Source organism: Panicum hallii, chromosome 4 (assembly GCF_002211085.1).
Source record: "Panicum hallii strain FIL2 chromosome 4, PHallii_v3.1, whole genome shotgun sequence".
NCBI lineage: Eukaryota > Viridiplantae > Streptophyta > Magnoliopsida > Poales > Poaceae > Panicum > Panicum hallii.
In genome coordinates, this window is record NC_038045.1 from 27,169,251 (window position 1) to 27,192,225 (window position 22,975).

The 22,975-nt window shown below is 54.8% G+C and overlaps 2 pseudogenes; one reads left to right on the forward strand and one right to left on the reverse strand.

The window, feature by feature from the left end:
• The first annotated feature begins 281 nt into the window (after positions 1-281).
• LOC112890734 lies at positions 282-2,191 on the forward strand (annotated as a pseudogene).
• A 124-nt stretch (positions 2,192-2,315) lies between these two features.
• LOC112890419 lies at positions 2,316-3,856 on the reverse strand (annotated as a pseudogene).
• Positions 3,857-22,975: the final 19,119 nt, after the last annotated feature.

Genomic DNA, 22,975 nt, shown 5'->3' on the forward strand with positions numbered 1-22,975 from the left:
TGGAACACCTTCAATTATTAAAACATCAAATTTTTAGTATTAGGGAGCAAAATGAGTAATTGTTGGAGATACTCTAACGTACTAGCCTTTAAACTGGAGCCCTCAAATTAATTTTAAAATATTTTTTAAATCTGATGGGACTAGACTTTCTATTTTTAAATTGTCTAAATTGTCTGAGGGCTCTCCTATTAAGATTAAATGGAGAGTCCTCACCATTTATATTTTACAGATAGTCAACGGTCAGAACGCAAACACCTCGCCCGCGACGAACTGGGGTTAGTCCATTGATCCATTCCAACGCCTAAGCTAGAAGAAACTCCCCCACCATAAACGACACGAAATGGAGGCAATATACAATCGCCGTCGAACCGCGCACACTAGCACCAGACCAGTGACCAAGTCGACAACCACTCAACCAGGACCAGCACGGCGCCCGACATGGCCGTCGTCGCCCCCGGGCAAGCCGCCTCCGACTCCACCACCGGCGCGCCGCACGTGCTGGTCGTCCCGTACCCCGCGCAGGGCCACATGCAGCCGCTCCTGCACCTCGCCTCGCTCCTCGCCGCTCGGGGCCTCCGCCTCACCGTCGTCGCCACGCCCGCCACGGTCCGCCTTCTCGCGCCGCTCGTTGTCGAGCACCCTGCCTCGGTGCGGCCGCTCACGTTCCCTTCCGCCGCTGACCACGACACCTCGGGCCCGACCTCCGTCGGCGCCGACTTCCACGCGGTCGCCGCGCTCCGCGGCCCCCTCGGCGAGTGGCTGCGGTCCCGAGCCCATTCAGACTCCGGAGACGGGAAAACCGGCCGCGTCATGGCGGTGATCTCGGACTTCTTCTGCGGGTGGACGCAGCCGCTCGCCACGGAGGCGGGCGTGCCGCGGCTGGTGTTCGCGCCGTCCGGCGTGCTCGCCACCGCCGCCACGCACTCGCTGTTCCGACGCATGCCGAGGCCACCGGAAGGCGACGTGGGGCGCGGGTACGCGGTCTCGTTCCCGGCTCTGCCCGGCGCGCCGGCCTTCCCGTGGCGGCAGATCTCGCGGATGTACAGGAGCTACGTGGAGGGCGGCGGCGACGAGCACTCCGAGGCGATCAAGGACAACTTCCTCTGGAACCTGGAGAGCGCGGCGTTCGTGTGCAACACCTGCCACCCTATCGAGGGGACGTACCTGGACGCGCAGCCGCTCGAGGACCTGGCTAGCAAGCGCGTCTGGGCAGTGGGACCGGTGGCGCCACCGCCGGCAGCACAGGCGAAGACGACCCCGCCAGCAACGTCACCGCGTGGCTGGACGCATTCCCGGACTCGTCGGTGGCGTACGTGAGCTTCGGGACCATGATGGTGCCGCCGCCGCAGCACGCGGCGGCGCTCGCGTCCGCGCTGGAGTGGAGCGGCACGCCGTTCGTCTGGGCCGCCGCGACGACCACGCTCCCGGACGGTTTTGAGGACCGGGCGGCCGCGGCTGGCACGGGGCTGGTGCTCCGCGGGTGGGCGCCGCAGGTGGCAGCGCTCCGGCACCACGCGGTGGGCTGCTTCGTGACGCACTGCGGGTGGAACTCGGTGCTGGAGTCCAGCGCCGCCGGGGTGCCGATGCTGGCGTGGCCGATGGCCGCCGACCAGTTCTTCAACGCGCGGTTGGTCGTGGAGGCGCGCGTGGCCGTGGCCGCGAGCTGGGGCGGGTTCGGCGGTGTCCCGGACGCGGAGGACCTCGCGCGCGCGTTGACCGAGGTCGTCGGGGAGGCCGGCGCCGGCATGAGGGCGCGCGCCAAGGAGCTCGCTCTGATGGTGGCGGAGGCGGTGGGTGAAGGCGGCCGCTCGCGGCGGGATGTGGATGGGCTGGTGGAGGAGCTACGGGAACTTGGAATCTTGGGATAAGACAAGGCACCATCATGATGGAAGATCAAGCTCAAACTCTCCGCGCAAGACAAACAAGAAAACAAATAAGTTAAGCCAAAAATCTTTTTACTGCTGAATCATGTTTAACATGCTTCTTATGTACCCTGCTGCTGCATTTCAGTTCGGTTCAACTCAGTATTCAGACTGCTCTGAATGTACATGTTTGTATCCGTTTGGTGGTTGTTTTTATTTGCTCAATATTCAGACCATAACATGTTTTCCATGTCTTAGTTATTCTATGCTTACTCTTTTGCTTTGGTGAAACCTGCTTTTGAATGAAACAAGAGGATATGATTAGCAGGCTTCTCGAACATTCATGTCACGAATTTTGGATCCTTGGTTCAGCTTCAAATGCATCTGTGTGCCACAAGTTTATTCCATCATTCCTTGTCATTGCCTAAAACAACTGAAATTTCATCTCAAGAATCTGAGTAGAGCAAACGAAGTTCTTAGTACTAATACGCATGGATCGCTCGAATCAAATTGAGGTGCTCAGTAGTTTGAGATCGTCTTGGTTGTTGGTTCGCTCGCGAGCTCGCGCAGCTCCTCCACCTCCCGCCACGAGTCCCCGCCTTCGCGCACCGCCGCCGCGGCCTCAGCGGCGAGTTCCTTCGCCCGCGCCACCACGTCGCTTCGCAGCTGGCCACCGTTCCCGACGACGGCGGCGTGCAGCACCCACGAGACCTCGTCCGCGGCCGGCGCGGCCTTGAGCCCGCCCCAGCTCAGGGGCATGGCGGCGCCAAGCTCGTCCATGAGCAGCCGCGCGTTCACGAACTGGTCCGCCGTCATCGGCCACGTGAGCATCGCCACCCCGGCTGCCGCGGCCTCCAGCACTGAGTTCCACCCGCAGTGGGTCACGAACCACCCCACCGCGCGGTGCCGCAGGGCTGCACCTGAGGCGCCCACCCACGGATAACCCTGCCCCTGCCCCTGCCCCTGCCGCCTGCCGCCGCGACGCGCTCCTCGAATCCGTCCGGAAGCGGCGCCGTCGTCCCGGCCGCCCACACGAACACCACCCCGGTTCGCTCCAGCGCGTCGGCCAGCGCCGCGGCGTGGGGCGGCTGCAGCACGGCCATGCTCCCGAAGCTGATGTACCCGACGGAGCGGTCCACCGAAAACCTGTCGAGCCAGGCGGAAAGGTCGGCCGCGGACACCGCAGTCTCCCCGCCGCGGCCGCCCGCGGCGTCGGGCTCCGGCGCCACCGGCCCGACCGCGTGCACGTGCCTCAGGCCCAGATCCGCGAGCGGCGCGCGGAGGTAGCGCTCCTCGAGCCGCCTGAACGTGTGGGACACGAATGCCGACCCGTCCAGGTTCCAGAGGAAGTCTTGCCGCACCCCCTTCGAGACCTCGTCGCCCTGCTTGCACGTCCGGTACAGCAGCGACAGCTGCCGCCATGGGTACGCCGGGGCGCCGGGATGATCCGGGAAGCCCATCGGGCTCTCGTCGTCGGCCTCGTCCTCGCGCCTCGGCGGCCGGCGGAACAGCGAGTAGAGCACGGCGCAGCCATACACTCCGGACGGCGAGAACACGATCCCCGCGACGCCAAGCTCGGCCGCTAGCGGCTGCGCCCACCCGCAGGAGTGGTCGGCGAGGACGGCGACCACGTGATCCGGGGTGCCCGACCGCTTGCTGACCCAGGAGACGAGCGGGCCGCGGAGCCCCGCGAGGACGACGATGGGCGCGGCGAAGAGCGTGGGCGGCGCGTCCCTGGCGCATTCGACGCCCGTGGGGAGGGCCGGGTGGGACGGGAATGGGAGGACGAGCGCGCGGACGGCGCCGACGCGGTGCGCGGCCAGGAGCGGCGCGAGGAGCGGGGCCGTGGCGGGCGTGGCGACGACAGTGAGGCGGAGGCCGCGGTACGCGAGGAGGCCGGCCAGGTCGAGGGGCGGGATCATGTGGCCCTATGCCGGGTATGGGACGACCAGGACGTGCGGCGCCGCCGGTGCGGTGGGTCCTGTCGCCGCCATGGCGAGAGTGGGCGACGCTGTGGACTGTGAACGGTGACCGCACGACCGACTCGTGTAGTCGTGTGCCGTTCGGTTGGTTCTTGAGTTCTATTGGCAATTTGGCAAGTGAGCGGACGCAGGTCCCCTGCCAGCCTGCTGGGCTGCAGATGGGACAGCTGCTGGGTTGACAAGAAGAAGAAGGCTCCGTTTGGCATGTCCGTCGCTTCTCCGAAAACAATTCCGGCTTCGGCTCCTCCGATTGAACGGTCTTTTATGGAGCTGAAGCCGTTTTAAAAAGCGTTTGGTAAATCGGCTCCTCCTAGTTGTTTAAAATAAAAAAATAAAATATCTATAATACCTTTAATTTTTAATTTTTATCTTTCCTTCTTGTTTTCCGTCCCATTTTTCTTTCACTTCTCTCCAACCTTATCTGCTTACGCCTATCACCTCCATCTCGGCACCCGTCGTCTGCCCTGTCGCCCCTGCCACTCACGCCTCTCCTGCTTCCTGCCGCATCCGCATGTAGCTGCCGCATCCATCGACCGCCGCCGCCGCCGCAAGCACCCACGGCCCCCGCATCTCCAGCCGCCGCGCGCACCCGCGGCCCCACATCCCCGGCCGTCCCGAGCTCGTGCTGGCTGCTGCGAGCTCCCGCCGGCCGCCGCATGCACCCGTGGCCACGCATTTCCTGCCACCGCGAACTCACGCCGGCTGCTGCCGCGAGCACCCACGGTCCCGCAGCAGCGAGCTCTCGTCGGCCCCCGCTGCAAGCACCCGCGGCCCCGCTGCGTTGCGCTCCCGCTGGCTGCTGCCGCCTTCGGCTCTCACGGCCGTCCATCTCACGGCCGTTCATCTCTTCCCGCTGCCACCTCAAGTTCCCGCCGCGCCTTCCCCGCTCTCGTCGCTTTCCGCTATTGGCTGTACGCGCCACCCGCGAAGGGTGGAGAGGACAAGCGACGCGAGAAGCCGCAGGAGCCACTTTTTTCGGCTCCCACTTCACGAAACAATTCCTCTCAGCAGGTTTTCCGGGGCTGCTTCGCCAAAGCGCTTTTGGTGCATCCCGTTTGGTAGGGCTCCAGTAGGAGCCGGCGAGGGAGCCGGAGCTGGAGCCCTCCAAAAAGACCCGAAGATGAAATGTGGCTCTGCGACTGTCTCAGTTTGCAACAATGGCGAGTGAAGTGAAGGTGAAGCCTACTGAAAGGTGGATTAGCACAAAGGAGATGTAAGGTAAAATTGTTTGAATAGATTAATGAGAACGATTGATTGACAGCACTGAAAAGGTTTGGATGGTTGTTGAATAGATTAATAAGAAGGATTGGGCTACACATCTATCGGATTACGAACGGTCAATTGAATTTGATAGAATTCATGTTTTTTGTTGGGTGGGTCCACAAGGAAGTTCGGTTTCAAGCAGCTCCACCGCTCACGGGATTTAAATTTTCTTGCTCTTTGAAATTCATTTTTCTTCGGCTTGATCAGATCACAGCATAGAACCATGCGTTGCTAGCCATAACCAAAGCATATATCCATATTGTACTCCGATCCTGTCGCCGTGATTCCCTCGTACTCTTCGGCGCGCTTATCGTCGCCTTCGCCGGTCTCCGCGGGCGGCTCGGCAATTGGCCCGTGCCCGGTCGGACGGCCCGGACCGCGTCGTCGCCGTGCTCTCCGACTTCTTTTGCGGGTTGACGCAGCCGCTCGCGACCGAGCTCGGCGTCCCGCGGATCACGTTCTCACCGTCCGCGGTGTACGGTACCACCGTGCTGCACTCGTTGTTTCGCCGGATGCCACGGCGCGAGGACGAGGACGACGACAAGAGCCTGCTTCCGCGCCCACAGATTCCCGACGCCCCGGCGTACCCGTCGCGGCAGCTGTCGCTGCTGTACCGGACGCTCAAGGATGGCGGCGAGGTCTCAGAAGGTGTCAAGCGCAACTTCCTCTGGAATCTCGAGAGCTCGGCATTCGTGCCCAACTCGTTCTGGCGGCTCGAGGAGTGCTACCTCCGCGCGCCGCTCGCAGACTCCACTCGTCAGCCCCTTCTTCCTCTCACTGGCCAAGGCGTGAAGGAACAGTGGCGGCTGGGGGCTCGCCGGCCTGGGCGCGGCGGCGGAGCCTGCAGCGGAGGAGCAGGGCCGCGTGCCCGCTCGGTGGCCAGCGGAGCTGCACTCGCGTCGGAGTAAGGCCGCGCCCCCGCTCCCGCGGCCGTGTTGTGCCCGTGCCGGCGGAGCAGGGCCGCGCAGCGGTGCAGGGGAGGGGTGCTGCGCAGGGCGTCGGAGAGAGTAGTGTCAGATCCGGGACTACGGGACTGTGTACATAGCGTAGTTCATACAGGATTAGGGGATAGGACGTGTCCTATACCTTATCTATGTTCTACTCTACTCGCATGCGAAGTAGGACTAGCCGGTACAGAAGGAAACTACTCGAGTTGTACTCGAGTACGATTCCTAGGCTAGTGTCGGACTAGGATTCTTGTAATCCTGTCCTTCTGGATATATAAGGGCGGGCAGGGACCCCCTCAAAATATAACATGAACACCCAAGGCAATACAAACCACCATACAGGACGTAGAGTATTACGCACATCGTGGCCCGAACCTGTCTAAACCTTGTGTTCCTTGCACCTTCGAGTTCCTGATCTCGGCGTCACCCTACCTAAAACTTACCACCTCGGGTATACCCCTCGGTGGGCAGGTGGTAAAACACCGATAGCTGGCGCGCCAGGTAGGGGTGCGCATCGAAGATCCACCGGTGAACTCGATGGCATCGTTCAAGTTCACCAGTGCTGTGCCCCCTCAGGGCATGACGTTCGTTTTTGGCTCGTGGGTTTGCATCGCAGATGGTTCGGGCAGTTTTCGTCGATTCATCATCGACATGAAGCCGAAAGCTCTTGCAGTGAGTTTTCATAGCGACCTCGACGAGTTCGTTGATAATCTCGACGACTTGTCAACCCATGGCTCCGCTATGAGGATCGAGGAGGAGCCTGCTTTCGACGTGACTCCATCCAGCGCTGCAACAACCTTGCTTGGGTTGGACTCGTTCCAATCTGAAGACTTGTGTAACCGATCACGACTCGGTCTACGCAATTCGGCCACTAATCTTCAGGAGGCCAACAACTCCGAGTCCCTCTCCGCATTGGAAAAGGACGTGGACTCTTTACTCTGAATCAGAAAGCCCGAAGCCAACGCACGTCAGGGGGCTGTGGGTTGTTTTAGTGACAACGGTCTGATGATCACCTCCACTCCAGAGGGCCGTTTCGTGCATTGGAAGGGCATGAAACTCTCTGATCTACTCGAGGATGAAGACCTACTTGAGGCACACCTTGAGCCCTTACCTTTTTAGGAGGGCGGGTCATTAGCCACCATGGCAGAGGAGTCGACCGAGCTAGTCGAAGCGAGCTCTGATGAGCTCATCTCACGCCAGGTGCTGATGGCGGAGGAGGGCGAGGATAACTTGCCCATCGTCGAACTTGATGAGATATCCGAAGATGAGGCCACAGCCAACGCCGGCGATAAAAATGACACCGATCGTGAGGCACGGAGGGCCAGGAACAGAGCTCGTGTAGTCCGGCGAAGGAGGGTCAACGAGCGCATGCGATCTATGCATCGCGAGCTAGATGCCGAATTCACCGCCGTAAGTGAGCGGGGCTTCAGAACTCCTGTGGCCAACGTAGCCAGGGTTACCGCTATACTCGAGCGCAGTAACGATCCAAACCTGCGTCAAGCACTTCGCTACGTGCAGAGGGCATGGATTCAGCTCGATCAACAAAACCTAGCGTCTACCATCAGAGAAGAACACGTGGGCGAAAGCCGCAGCCAGGCTCACAGTTGAACGGCAGGCGGCCGTCCTCAACCTCAGCGCAGCAACAACAACGACAATGCTCACGGGAGTCAGGCCACTGGCGGGAGGCAGCAGCCACCTCCAGGAGGCAACCCGCGATAGGCCAATCATCGGAATCCTCCAGAAGACCTACGCCAGCGAATTAATGAAGGACGCGATGTGTGATCCATAATTGATTCCAGGCGCAGAGAGCGCGAAGTAGCCGAGATAGAGGGTACTGACTGCGGTGATCGTTTTCCAGCGTTCACTGCACGGTTTAGCAGCTACAAGTACCCTGAGGGCTTCAAGCCGATTGGGATCACCAAGTATGATGGTAAGCAAGCTCCTCATCAATGGCTACGTTGCTACTCCACTGCCATTGAAGTCGCAGGAGGCTCCAACATCACTAAGATCATCTACTTCCCGATGGCTTTGGATCTTGCGCCGCTCACATGGTTGGAGAGCCTCAGCAACAACTCGATCGACTCCTGGGAGTGGCTCAAGAAAGTCTTCATCGACAACTTCTAGGGGGCGATCACCCGTGCAGGTACTCGTCACGATCTTGCTCAATGTAAACAGGAACGTAACGAGCTCCTCCGGTCCTATACACACCATTTCTTCGATGTGCGCACCACCATTGCATCTCGGAGGAAGACATCATCGACTGCTTCTACAACGGCATCACCAACCCAGACATCTACAGAGACTTTGGGCAGAATAGACCGAAAACTATTGCAGGGCTTCGCGACATGATGCACGACTGGTCTGAGCAGGAGGAAAAGATGCGGGAGCGGTTCCTGAGATGCAATGACAGCAACCTGAGGCGCACAAACGACAGTCATACCGACAAGAGCCAGCGGGACTACTCGGGTCCATCCCGAAAGCGCAAGCCAGACGACCTCGTCGCGGCTGTGGATCGTCCTTCGTGAGGCAGGAAGACTACGACGCAGGAGGAGTTCGAAAAGTTTCTACAGAAGAAATGCCCATGGCATCCAGGTGCCAATCATGCGGCAATTGATTGCTACCACCTCCGGAGAACATTCAGCAATCCCGGTGGTGGCAAAAAGAACAAGCCAGCAGACAAAGAACCCGAAGAGGATGACCAAGGGGACAAATCGCACAGCGCGAAGTTCCAGGATGCCTCGAAAACCATCAACATCATCTTCGGGGGAGATGCGGACTTCAGTTCCAGGCGGGAACAGAAACCGCTCCTCCAAGAGATCATGTCTGTCAAGACAGCGGTACCACGACCACTCCATTGATCGGAGGTCCCCATCTCGTTCTCACGCGATGATCTGTGGACAAACTTGTCGGAGCCCGGCAAGTTCCCCCTGGTCCTGGACCGGTGGTGGTAGAAGTCAGGCTCACTAGAGTACTCATCGACGGCGGAAGTGGTCTAAACCTCATCTTCACCAGCACTTTGAGAAAGATGGGCCTGGATTTAACGGACATGTTTGTTCCAAGCAAGTCTCCTTTCTAGGGCATTGTCCCAGTAATGCAGCGCACCCACTTGGCATGGTGTTTCTTCCGGTCACCTTTGGCACGAGGGAGAACTACCGCACCGAGTTTATCAAATTCGAAGTTGCCAACTTCGAATCTTCTTATCATGCCATACTGGGCAGACCGGCACTGGCCAAATTCATAGCAGTGCCGCATTATGTTTATTTGCTTCTCAAGATGCCAGGACGAAGTGGAGTACTCACTCTCCGGGGCGACTTGAAGAAGTCGTATGACTGCAACCAGAAGGCGATCCAGTATGCTTCAACTGCGCGTGTGCCAGACGTTTCTAAGGAAGTACTCGCGGCCGCGCAACAACTCTCCCAAGCCGGGCTGGAAATCCCTACGAGAAAGGCCAGCAAGTCGAGCATCCAGTTGACCAGTGACGTGGCCCTCAAGACGATCCAGCTCCAGGAGGGTGACTCATCCAAGACCGCCGTTATCGGTGCAGGATTAGATGAGAAATAGGAATTCGCGCTCATCAGTTTCCTTCAGGCTAACCGAGACATATTCGCGTGGAAACCTGCGGATATGCCAGTGGTGCCTAGAGAACTGATCGAGCATAGTCTGAATGTAAACCCACAGCCTGTGCCTAAAAAGCAACGCCTTCGAAGGTTTGCTCACGACAAACGTGAGGCAATCAAATGGGAAATAGCTAAACTCCTCGCGGCTGGCTTCATTAAAGAAGTAATCCATCCAGAGTGGGTAGCTAACCCTGTCCTTGTAAGGAAAAAGAATAATGAATGGAGAATGTGCATTGACTACACCGATCTCAACAAGCATCTGGGTTTGTCAGTCCCGAGACTACGGGACTGTGTACATAGCGTAGTTCATATAGGATTAGGGGATAGGACGTGTCCTATACCTTATTTATGTTGTACTCTACTTGCATGCGAAGTAGGACTAGCCGGTACAGAAGGAAACTACTCGAGTTGTACTCGAGTACGATTCCTAGGCTAGTGTCGGAATCGGATTCATGTAACCCTGTCCTCCCGGATATATAAGGGCGGGCAGGGACCCCCTCAAAACATAACATGAACACCCAAGGCAATACAAACCACCATACAGGACGTAGGGTATTACGCACATTGTGGCCTGAACCTGTCTAAACCTTGTGTTCCTTGCACCTTCGAGTTCCTGATCTCGGTGTCACCCTACCTAAAACTTACCACCTCGGGTATACCCCTCGGTGGGTAGGCGGTAAAACACCGACAAGGAGTGGCGGGGAGTGGTGGGCCACAGGGGCGTCAGAGAGGGAGCGGGCGCCGCTGCGAGAGAGGAATGAGCGATAGAGAGAGAGTTGATGAGGGAGAGAAAGAAACGAATCGGTACCAACATATAATGAGTGGTAGTGGGTAATTTCTTTGAACTTCCCACAGCCAGCGAGGGAAAGCACCTCAAGACCTGCTTTGAATTTTGAATAGAGAAAAAAATGCTTTTGGAGGTGGCTTCCGGCTGCAGCCAAGGCCTTTGGTTAGTTTTTGGCTTTCTTTGAAAGCCACGGCCGGCTGGAAGTCCAACCAAATGGAGCCTAAGTCGATCTCTTAGAAGGAGCCAGAAAAAAACCCTTGTGTTTGAGTTGATATGCACTTTTTCATAACCATTTATAGGCATGTATCTCGTGATGATGTCCTTTCATAGCTTTGTAGGATTTTTGTGAACTGGAAATGGGGGATCCCCATATATAAGTCAAGATATCATTGGCATCATTTTGTTCACAAGATTCAAGTCTGTTATTAAGTTGCTGGAACTGATCATAAGAGGATCTTCAAGAGTGCCTAATATTTGCACTCCCAATAGTATCATATTGGGACCTTTCTAAAATATTTTAGGCTTAAAAGACACTCCTTCCTCCAACGGTGCCCTTAAATTTTGGTTCTAAAATTTTTTAGATCTGCCAAGATGAGACTTCCTGCAGACCTACACCTAGGCGTCGTGGGCCTTTTCTTTGTGTTCTTTTTCCGTCCAATGCCACCGTCGTGTTGTCTATCCGCCGCCGCTGCTTTGACTCGTTCCAGCGATAGTAACGACCAGCGCACTCGGTGGCTGTGGTTCCAGCGCACGAGAAAGATAGAGTTTGGTCGGCATTGCCGATCAAGTTTGAGCCGGAGGTCCAGATGCTTTTCAGTGCATCTATCACTGTTACGGTGGGGAACGGCGAAAGCACCTTGTTCTGGGTTGGTAACCGGATCGGGGGCACGTCTGTAGCTCAGATTGCTCCTAATCTGGCTGCACTCATCTTTAGCTGGGATGTAAATGGATCGGATGCGGATGGATATCACTAATATCATATTTATTTTCATATTTTCTTTCGGAGTCGGATTCGGACACGATACTTGTCGGTGTCGGATACATATACGAATGCCGATTATGTTAGTTACAAATGTGAATGTATATATATCGAATACAGGACGAGACAGATACATATAATGTCAGTCATGAATTCACGGGGACGAATATCACAGATACCCTAAAGTATGGTTCTTAGGGGACTAACCACGGATTAGCTCTCCCAACTGTGCGGCCTGGCCTAACCAGGCCGACGCACGGCCGTCGACGGCCCGCTGGCGAAAGGGACATCGACGGCCCAATATCAGGCCCAGATGCGGGGCGAGAGCCACCTCGCCCGACTGCTGGGGGTCAGGTTCCGCCTCGCCCGACCCCACGGGTGTTGATCCGGTCTCGCCCGAACCCTTTGAGGAGGGCTCCACCTCACCCGACCCCGAGGGCACGGGCTCGGCCTCGCCTGACCTCAGAGGGAGAGTTCCGCATCGCCCGACCCCGAGTTGACGGGCTCGGCCGTACCTGCCTCAGGGATGTGGGGCCCTTGGGGTCCCATGGGAGTGGAAAGGTCGCGTCAGGGGTCAAGCCTCTGACGCAAGAACAGGCGAGGGCACACCTCGACGTGACTCCCGGAGGTGACAGGCCATGACGGCAAGCGCCTGCCGCCCACCGCCCTGGAGCTTAAGCCGTAAAACACGCTGGGGGCTCACGCCGCCCGTCTCGCCAGAGCGCACGTTGCCCACCATGATGAGGGCTTGCGCCACCAGACACGCTGGGGGCCCGCACCGCCTGTTGAAGCCCACGTCGCCCGTCGCGCCAGGGAGCGGTGCAGAGACACCCTCACCATCATCTACAGGGCCAACGGGGCCCACGCGCAGGGAAGGGGAGCAGCAGGATTCCAGGGATTGTCCCTTTTTCTGCTCCTTCTCTCTCTCTCTCTTGTGTGTATCCGAGCCCCTCCCCTTGGCCTATAAAAGGGAAGGGAAGCCCCTCGTGAGGGAGAGACTCACGCACTCACACGAACACTTCGCTACCAGAAAATTGGGAGCCCTTTCCCTCTCTCGACCATTTGTAACCCCTACTGCAAGCAAGTGCAAGAACATGAGCAGCTTGAATTGGACGTAAGGACGTTCCGCCTGAACCAGTATAAACCCTTGTGTCTTTCTTTGCACACTATCTGAGCTAGACGCGCAAACATAAATTCACTAGTCGGCGATCCGAAACATCGACAGTTGGCATGCCAGGTAGGGGACATTTGCATGTCTCGTTGATTCTAGAGGGCTGTGGATGGCCAACCACGTCGGAGGATGGGTCCCGGGCACGCTCGTGTATTTCGGGAGCCTGGATTTCATTATGCGGAGGGAGAGCTGGAGTAGGTTCGCGTTCCGGTCTGACCCACTCGCATTGACAACTCGACCCTGTTGTCGAGGCTTTTGAGGGGTTGCGGTTGCGCCCCCCGGAGGATCGCGCCTCCAAGGGAAGCTGGTTCCCCGATTTCGATTACGAGAGGCTGGGGCGTCAGCTCCACGCCTTCCTAGGTCCCCGACCGACCCAGGAGGACTTGCATTAGGTTTTTCTTCTAGCTTAGGGTTTTAGAAGACTAAGGCAAAAAGAACAGATCCAAACGGATCTAAAACGCGGAAACTATGCATGAAACAATGCTGCAGGGACCTATACATAATTAACTATAGACTTCGGGGGTTAGCAGGAAAGAATTGCAAGACACAGAAAATAGTGCTTGCAAAATAGGAAAAGTTCAGGGTTAGATCTGAAAAATTCCATGGTGTGGCTGGATTGAGAAGATGTAATAGATCCAGGGGGTTTTCTGTAAATTTCTCATGACACGGAAAATTACACGATAATTACGGAATTCTTCAGACTAAATTGCAAAAAGCTTGAAACAGCAGCAATGGTGACCGACGGCCACTGTTCTTCAAATTCCTGTCGTTCTAGGACGCGAGAGGTTGCAAGGAGCGGGGCAAATGAAAGAGGACGATGAGAGGATTTGATTTCATACCTAACTTACCACGGAGATGCATCGTGGCGATCGAATTTCGAGGAGGAAGAAGGCGGCGGTGGTCTGCATGCCCACGGTGGTTCCTGGGCGGCGGCTCTTATCTCTATTTCTGGGCAACGATGCTGGGCAGGGGGTGGCACAGGGGGCGAGCGCGGCTCACAAGGAAGGGCAAGGCGCGCACCGGGCAGGGGTGGCGGCGTCCTGTGGAGCACGGACTAGGGCACGCGGGAGAGGGAACAGGATGGCGACGGTGCGGCTCAGGCAGCAGAAGGGAGAGCCAGCGCTCGTGGCGGCGGCGCGGCAGCAAGAGGGAGGAGCGGCGCTAGGCGGCGCTAGGCAGGGCCGGCCTGCTGGCTGTGTGACAGTTCATGTACTTGTAAGCTAGGCACATTATTTGTTAGTGTGAAGTATGTATTTGTTAGTGTAAACCTTGTGTGTGTTTAAGTAAAGCTTTTAAAAGTTTAAATGCACATAAAAAGGGTATTTTTATAATTACAGAAAAACCTAGGGTTGTTTTTGCAAAATATAATTGGATAAGGGGTAACTTCAAAATAAGTGATCTTCGGAGACCGCTTCAAAGTCGACGATGGGAAGATCCCCATCGTCCTCGCCTTTTTCGGCCATCAGCACCTGGCGGGAGGAAGGCTCATGAGAGCTTTCGTCGACTAGTTCAGTCGACCCCTCCGCCGCGGTAGCCAATGGCCTGCCCTCTTGAAAAGGCAAGGGCTCGAGGTGAGCCACAAGTCGACCCTCTGCCTCGAGTAGATCGGAGAGCATCATGCCCCTCCAAAGCACAATGCGCCCCTCCGGCAAAGAGGTGATCACCAGATCACCGGTACCAGAACAACCCGAAGCCCCCCGACACACGGTGGCTTCTGGCTTTCCGCCCTGGAGTAGCAAGTCCAGGTCCTTCTCAAACATGGAGAGGGACCCAGAGACGTTGGCCTCCTGAAGATCAGTGGCCGGTTCGCATGAGCCGAATTGAGATCGGCTATGCAGATCCCTAGATTGAAACAAGTCCAAACCAGGGGAAGTTGTCGCAACACCAGAAAAAGTCGAGCCTGGAGCAGACTCCATCTCGATCTGTGCTGCAGAGGCATGAAGCGGCAAGTTGTCGAGCCCGTCGACGAACTTGTCGAGGTTGCTGCGAAGATCCGCAGCGAAGGTCTTCAGCCTCATGTCGACGAGGAATCGCCGAAAGTTGCCCACACCATCTGCGATGCAGACCCACGAGCCAAAAACGAATGTCGTACCCTGAGAGGGAACTGACCTGATGAAATTGAAAGATGCCATCGAGCTCGCCGGTGGATCTTCGACGCGCTCCCCTACCTGGCGCGCCAGCTGTCGGTGTTTAACCGGCTGCCCACCGAGGGATATACCCAAGGTGGTAAGTTTTGGGTAAGGAGACGCCGAGATCAGGAACTCAAAGGTGCAAGGAACACAGAACTTAGACAGGTTCAGGCCGCAAGATGCGTAACACCCTACGTCCTGTATGGTAGTTTGTATTGCCTTTTGTGTAGAATGACCTAGAGATCGTGTTTTGAGAGGGGTCCCTGTCCTCCCTTATATATCCGAGAGGCCAGGGTTACAAAGATACTAACTAACACCAACTAAGGAATCGTATCAGAACATATCTCGAGTAGATTCCCCCTGCATCGGTTAGCCTTGTCTCCTATTTAAACGGAATAAATAAGAGATAAACAAGATGAATAAGAGATAAGACGGACTTAATCTCTTAGACCTCTTTAAACTACGTTATGTACCCAGCCCCGTGGCCCCGGGTCTGACAATGACCATACCCTAGCTGTAGATACGCACATCAACTTCTCGATCGAGGACTACAGGAAGGAGCTGGAGTGTAAGATCTCTGAATCTGTCGCATTATAGGCTCTGGTCTGTACATTATTTAATGTATCACCGGGCCCACCTGTTGGGACCCCGCTCAGTGTACGCACTCCCCTTGAGCCTATAAAAGGGAGAGTATAAAAGGGAGAGTGCGCCCGTTAGAACACAAGGCTCTTTTAGGCTCCTAAAAGCTTAAGTTCACTCAGGAACTCCCAAGTCTTGCAGAGGCAATACAGCACACAAGTGGACGTAGGGTTTTACGCTCCGACGGCTTGAACCACTCTAAAATCCCTGTGTCTTTTCCGTGTTCTTCCACCCTTTGACCAAGCGTTCTTAGGCCTCCCCCCAAACTCATCCTAAACTAGGATTAGTCGGGTGCATTCCGCCACCCGGCTGGAGATTTCCTCCGATAGTCGGGGTCGGGCAAGGCGGATGCGCCTGATCCCTTACCCTTGGGGTCGGGCGAAGCAGCCATGTCCTCCTCCGGTGCTTCGTGTCGGGCTATCGATGCCCCTTCTCCTAGTGGGCCGTTCCGCGGTTGTTTGATGGCCCAACTGGCCCAAGCCAAATACTCTGAGGGAGCTAATATGTGATCAGCCTCCTAAGGAGCGTTCTTTGGGGGGGGGGCATGACACTTGCCCCCGACAAGTAGTGAGAAGGATCTATGAATCATGCAAGGGAGAGTATGCAAAGATCATTGAGTACCATGTTGATTCTTAGAAGCAATCCTAGAAGCACATGTGCAGTGAGCTTGGATCTAGATTAAAATTTTTCGGTGTTTCAAAGGTTCTATGTATGCTTTGATACTTGCAAAAAAGATTCCTCTCTGGGCGTAGGAGATTCATTGGAGTTGATGGGTGCTTCTTTAAGGGAGCTTGCAATGGGGAACTAATATGTGCTCTATGTAGAGATGCAAATAACCAAATATACCCAATAGCCTGGGCAGTAGTGGAGAAGGAAACTGAGAATTCTTAGACTTGGTTTCTAGATCTTCTTCGGAAAGATCTTCAAATTCCCATTGGTGGCGGCAATGGCTGGGTTATCATTTCTGACCAACAAAAGGTAAAATTTCGTAGCTTCTTGATGTTGTAAAATTTTCATTTGTTACTACGAAATCATTTTTCTTATCTACACAATATCTTATTCCAGGGTCTTCTCAATGCTGTAGGTGAATTGTTTCCACAAATTGAGCATAGAATGTGTACAAGACACATATATACCAACTGGAGGAAGAAGCATAGGGAAGATGACTTTCAGAAGCCCTTCTGGATGTGTGCAAAGGCTTCAAGTATTTCATTCTTCAACTTCTGCAGAGCAAAGCAAGCACAGTTGACTCCAGCTGGTGCAAAGGATATGATGACCACCAACCCCGAGCACGTACTGGAGTAGAGCTTGGTTCAACATTGGATCAAATTGTGATAGTGTGGACAACAACATGTGTGAGAGCTTCAAAGATTGGATAGTAGATGTCAGAGCTCATCCAATCATTTCCATACTTGAGGGGATTAGGACCAAGGTCTATGTCGGGATTCAACAAAATAGAACCAAATCAGGCAAACGGATAACCAAGATCAGTCCAAACATTCTAAAAAAGCTCAACAAATATATTGACCTAGCACAACATTGCTTAGCTATTTGGAATGGCAAGAATGGCTACGATGTTAGGCAGAAAGATAAGAGGTACATAGTTGACATAGACAAGAGGACATGTTCATGTAGGTACGAGCAGCTAGCAGGTATACCTTGGGCTCATGCCATCACTTTACTTTTCATGAGCTCAAAGCGTGCTGAGGAGTATATAGCAGATTGCTACTCTGTAGAGAAGTACAACAAGATCTATGATAATTGCTTGATGTCTATGGAAGGAATGGATCAGTGGCCAACAGATCCTAGAAAACCACAACCACCAGCCTATGTGAAGATGCCAGGTAGGCCTAGGAAAGAAAGGAGGAGGGAACTTGGTGAGGCAAAAAAAGCCACAAAGGTCAGCACGATAGGAACCAAGATCAAGTGCGGCAAGTGTAAGAGTGCTGGTCACAATAGCAGAAGTTGTGGTCCCAAATCTAATGCAAAGAGGAGGATATTTGAGGCTGGCAAAGAGGCAAGTACTTGTTTATGGTTTGAACTGGAACACTTTTCATATGCAAATAAACTGATAATATTTTGTTATGTACAGGTATTGGAGTGCAGTAGGCCACACAAAAAGGCACGGAGTACTAGAGGATTTGAAAGAAGCATTCCTGGCGATGCAACTGATATTGCAAGAGCAAAGACATCATCGACAAGCAAGGCTACTTCAACTAGAAAGAAGACATCATCGACAATCAAGGCTACCCCAATGAACAAGAGAGCTTCTACCAGGAAATGATTCTGGTGTTTAGTTGGATATAACTTAGTCTAGTTTAGTTCTGTCAAACTTAGTCAAGAGAGCTTCTACTGTCATCTGGTGAACTTAGTCAAAGTTTGGTTCTGTCAAACTTTTCACATATGTGTTAGTTATGGTACCATTCAAATCAGTGATCAACTGTTATTTGGATATCAACATATGTAAAAATTTCACGTATCAGTTTAGAATCTCAGTTTACAATCTCATCTCAAATAAGACATTTTCAATTGGTCATTTCAGTCACAATTACATATGAATATGCCAGCTACTGCTATCTAAAGCTCTGTGTCTCTGAAGATCGATCTGTTAGTGTTGGCCGCCCGTCGTCCTGTCCTGCATTGGTGCGGCCTTGCAATCGTTGTCCCCATGGTGGTTCAGCACGTAGGTGGCTGAGCTTAGTTGCCAGCCAAAGCCGTGGTTGAACCCCTAGGCGACGGCAACCCAGCAAGCCGGTGGAACCCCGGCGATGGGGGCAAGCGCGCCATGGCATCTGGCAGTGATGGACAGCCAAGAGGAAGGCAGCGCATCTAGCGGCGCCAAGCGCGAGGAACTGTGGGTGGCGACGACGCGTGACACTGGTGGCGCGGTGGTTGGCGACGACGTTGAACACTGGTGGCGTGGTGGTCGGCGACGACATGCTCGGCACCCAGACAGAGGCGCCCAAGAACACGACGAACGGGAAGGACATGGGCCGGGCCTATGCAGGAGGGGGTTTTCTTCACCTCAAATGTTGTCGCCACGACACAGCCCACGTGGCACGATTAGTCATCAAAACCACCGCCCAGTCAGCAAAACAGGATTAGAAGTGGGGCAAAGGTGAATAGTGCACTGGTTTTGCACAACAGAGGGGCTAAGTGAACAGTAATATTGTTCAGGGGTATATGGACTTTGCTAATAGTACAGGTAGTGATTTGGACTTGCAGTCATCACTGATTAATGGGCGGTGCTTGAAAGGGAGCGAGTATTTCAATTCTTGCGAGAACTCAGACCGATGAACATGTAGGATCACAAGGATGACCCGAGGAGTGGATGAATAGAAAGTTGAGTAAATTCCACCCACCAGTTGTACAGCTGTATTATTTTGGTCCAACAAGTTGCAAAACATGCAAATAGATACATGAACTTGTTATGCTTGTACATGTACGATCATATACTCATATGCATTCCACCAAGCGTATTTTGCTATATTCATGTAACTTAGATCACAAGTACTAATTTTAAGAATACGGAGGACCAAAATGCAAATTTGTCAAACATAGATTCCAGATGGATTAACATCGAGACATATCAGGGCACTATACAAATTTTTATGTGACATGTATCATTATGTCCTTGTAGCTTCCTGAAAAACACTTTCTAAATTCAATTATTAGATGGAAATTCAATTATTACATGGAGTGTCGTGGAAATGTCACGCCAGAGTATGCTGGCTCATCATTCCAATCAAAGTCCAATCCAGTTTAGCCACAAACCAAACTAAACTAGTCTACATATTATACTATATACATATGCAGGCTTAGAGCACTATAAAAATGTATAAATTTGGTGAGAATCTGTTAATTATTATGGATGGTATTGCCAGAAAGATACACTCGACAACATGCATATACCATACATGAATAAGTTTGACAAGTTCATGTATCCAATTGTACGTTTGCAACTTGTTGGACCAAAGTGATTCAACCATACAAGCTGTTGTGCGGTGGATGCAATTTACTCTAGAAGGTTTTATATTTTTTTCAAGGCTTAAATTCCACTCAACGTGTCTCTGGAAATGATTACGGAAGCCATCCAGTAAACAATAGCGCAACGGATATAAAGCACATACTCAAAAGTCAAAAAAGTAACCTTTGAGCAAGTATAATTAAAGAGCGACCTTGTAGCCCGCTTACATGACATTTTTGCCGATGTGGGAAAGAAAAAAAAGAGAGAAAAGTGAAGTCTCATGTAAGAGCCGGCCCTACACGTGATCTAAGGGCAGACATGGTAAATGAGAGAAAACAGAAAGAGAGATGATGGCTCTTCCAAACATGCCCATAGTATTCGTTGGCTATATCATTAACATACTGCCACTAAGGTAAGCTAGCCAATAGTAGGTATGAAGAACCCTAAGGCCCATCGAAGTATCGAACATTACCAGCTCAATCTTTTTTATATAGTAACTAGGCAGGAGAGCTACCAATTATATAAGCAGAAGAAGTCTAGACCGGGAAAACAACGAAAGAAAAAAAACTACAGAGAAGCAAAACTACTCAACTCAACACGTCCGATTGGATTGGAACATCAACGCGGATAAACTCAACTCAAAACGCGAGAACCGACCGGTTGGATTCGGCCTCAACGTGACCGCACACTCCGCAGCAGCCTTAACAAAACTCCTAAACTCACATGCTGACCTGACTCGCCCCTTCTCTGGCCGGATCCATGAATATCGTTGCCTGGTGCACATGAGAGGCAACAGCGGAGGTGTTGCCTGCCGCAATTGTGACTACTACAGTGATCAAGAAACGGTCCTCGCTTCGTACTGCCATCAATTTGTGAACTGTGACTACTGCCGAGAACAAGAAGGGATCCTCGCTTCATACGCCACCAATTTGTCGACAAGGGCCGAATACAAGCATTTCCTGTTCCCGTACACTATAACGGTGTCGCTGTTTCATTCACCGGCTAGTAAATTTAGCGCCGCACTTCTCCATGGCTCGTGGCTAATAATCGAAGGCCAAGGATTTAGACTATACTGGTGTCGCTGTTTAATTCATCGGCTAGTAAATTTAGCGCCGCACTTCTCCGTGGTTCGGTGGCTAATTATCGAAGGCAAGCATTTAGACCGGTTTTGACAATCGCCCTACGTCCAGTATGGGGTGGTGGGTCTTCGTATTCCTCACGTTTAAATGTTGGGTGCTTACAACGGGGTGCTTGCAAGCAGTGTGCATTTGTTCTTCCATGTCGTCCCCAAGAGAGAAGGCCCAGCTCCACCTTATATAGGTGATGGGCTGGGCTACATTGTGTAAGAGAGGGTGGTGTCCTAAGCCCCAGGGTCGACGCCCCCAGAGCGAGGTCAGTTGATCTACACGTGTCCATCTAGGGGGCCCTCCGGTAGATGTGCTTTGCCGCTTCCCGTATCATGACATGTCCATCCAAATCGTGGCGCCGTCTCACACTTCCTTACATCAGCGTGCCCCTACCCGCGGCAGGGGATGGCACCGTCGTACTTGCGGCACGCCCCCGTCCGGATGCGTTGGGAGCGGGCCTCTTGCTTGGTTGGCACGCCAGGCCTCCCTCGCCGGGCTTGGGAGGTCGGGCGCCCTGCTCCTCTTCTCACCGCATGGTCCACGGTGGGGGCCACTAGCGCGCCGCGCCACCCTCTCTCTAGGCTTGATGGCGGAGGGTGACTTGGTACGAGCTGTCCCGTCGCCGTGTGGAAGAAGCGTGGCCAGCGTGAGCGCCAATCACATCACGGTGTCAGGATGATCGGGTTGACTAGGGGCGCCCTTTGTTCCTCCTGTTCGTGGGCGGCGCCCCAGCCCCAGCTGTCGGGCGGGGGCCGTGCATACACATCTTGTCACGGCCGGTGCATTTAAAGCCGCCCCGCGTTTTCCCCAAGTTGCCTTGCGCTTGGGTCCGGTTCTGGGGTTGGCCTGGTCTCCCAACCTCTTCCGTCGTGTTATGGGTCGGGAGGCCACCACATGTCCCGGACCCGGCTTTCTACTGGGCCGCCGAGATCCGCCTCGCCATTCGGCCCCTCCTGGCTGTGCTCTTACCTGACCGGGCCAGGCCGTCTGGTTGAGATGGGTTGACCCGCACTTAGGTCCCTAAGGACCATGCTTAGTGGTACCGTGGTACTTAACCCTGTTAGTAGCCCTCGAGTCCGCGCACGGCTCTGCGGGGGCTTTGCCTTGCCTAGGGCGCGGCCTTCCCGAGCCCAGCACGCGCTGGGTCGGGCATGTCACTGCTGGGTCCGCACGAGCGGACCTAGTGGGTGTAGCCCCCGAGCCCCTAGGGGAGTACTGTGGACTCGCCCGGAGGTTAGACGTCATTGTCTGATCCTGTATCCGGGTTGATGTGACCTATCGGGATTTTCTTCGGTCAGACTAACGTGGGTGCACACGAGCGCACCCACTAGGTGTAGCCCTCGAGCCTCTGGGCGAGTCAGGGACTCGTGCAGAGGGTTAGCTAGCGTATCTGAGCCGATTTCCTGCATCCGGTTGCCTTTGCACGGGCGCTTTCGTCTGGTTGCATCGTTGATGATGGTGACCAGGCGCCGCTGTGTTGACGTTGGGATTCTTGGGGTGGATTCGTTCGTCCTGGTCGGTTTCGGGTGTTGCCCGCTTTCGGTGAGGTAAAGCGGGAGGTACTGGATGATGAAGTGCTCATCGTCAGCTGCCCCCATCAGGCACGCCATGCGGTAGTCCTCAAGCCAGATACTGGGGTCGGTGTCTCCCGAATACTTGGTGAGGTTGGACGGAGGTCAGTACCGTGCCGGGAAGGGGGCTTGACGGATGCTCCTCCCGAATGCCCGTGGCCCGCACCGCTCAGGGCTCGAGGTGTGTCAGCGCCCGGGACTCCGTGCAGCCGGCCTCGGTTCTCCCGGGCGTGGGGGTTGACGAGCTCCATATCCTTGCATTCGCGGTTTCAGGCATTGATGATGTTGCGGTCGTCAAGGTTGCCCCCGAGCCTGCTCAGCACCGGTAGGACTGTGCGGCTCAAGGCCGCGCCCGAACGCCGGCTGCCAGCTGATGCAGCTGACCGGTGAGATGACGGGCATCCTTCGCGTGCGCCCACTCTGGCTCAGGTCCACCCCCCCTCCCTCGCCGGCGGATGTTGGTCGCAGCCCGCACGCTCGGGGCTCGAAGGTTGCTCGAAGCTATCGGCGTGCTGGCACGCCGCCGCTTCCAGCAGGACATGGAGGTCGCCCATGATGCACTGCCCTTCCGGGGTTGCCTAAGGGGGCATCACGCGCATCTTCGCCACGGCGGCGGCGATGTTCTGGCTTGCTCGCGGGAAGTAGGGTGTACCGTGCTTGTCGCGCAGGATCTTGCTCTCGGTCGGACGGGCTTTCACACGCGCAGCGGCGGTGCGTGGTGTGGTCGTCGAACGCGCGTTGGCCGCCCAAGCATGTTTGGCATGTTCGCGCTCGTCGTCCGCCGCGCGGGCCTTGGTGCGCTTGAGCCTTTCCTGCTTGTAGGCGGCTTGCTCCTCCGGCATGCACTTTGCCAGAAGGTTTGCCAGCATGTCGCCAGCTCCTACCGTCGGGTCCACCCCCATCGCGTGCACCATGTTGCCCTACCACGAGGATT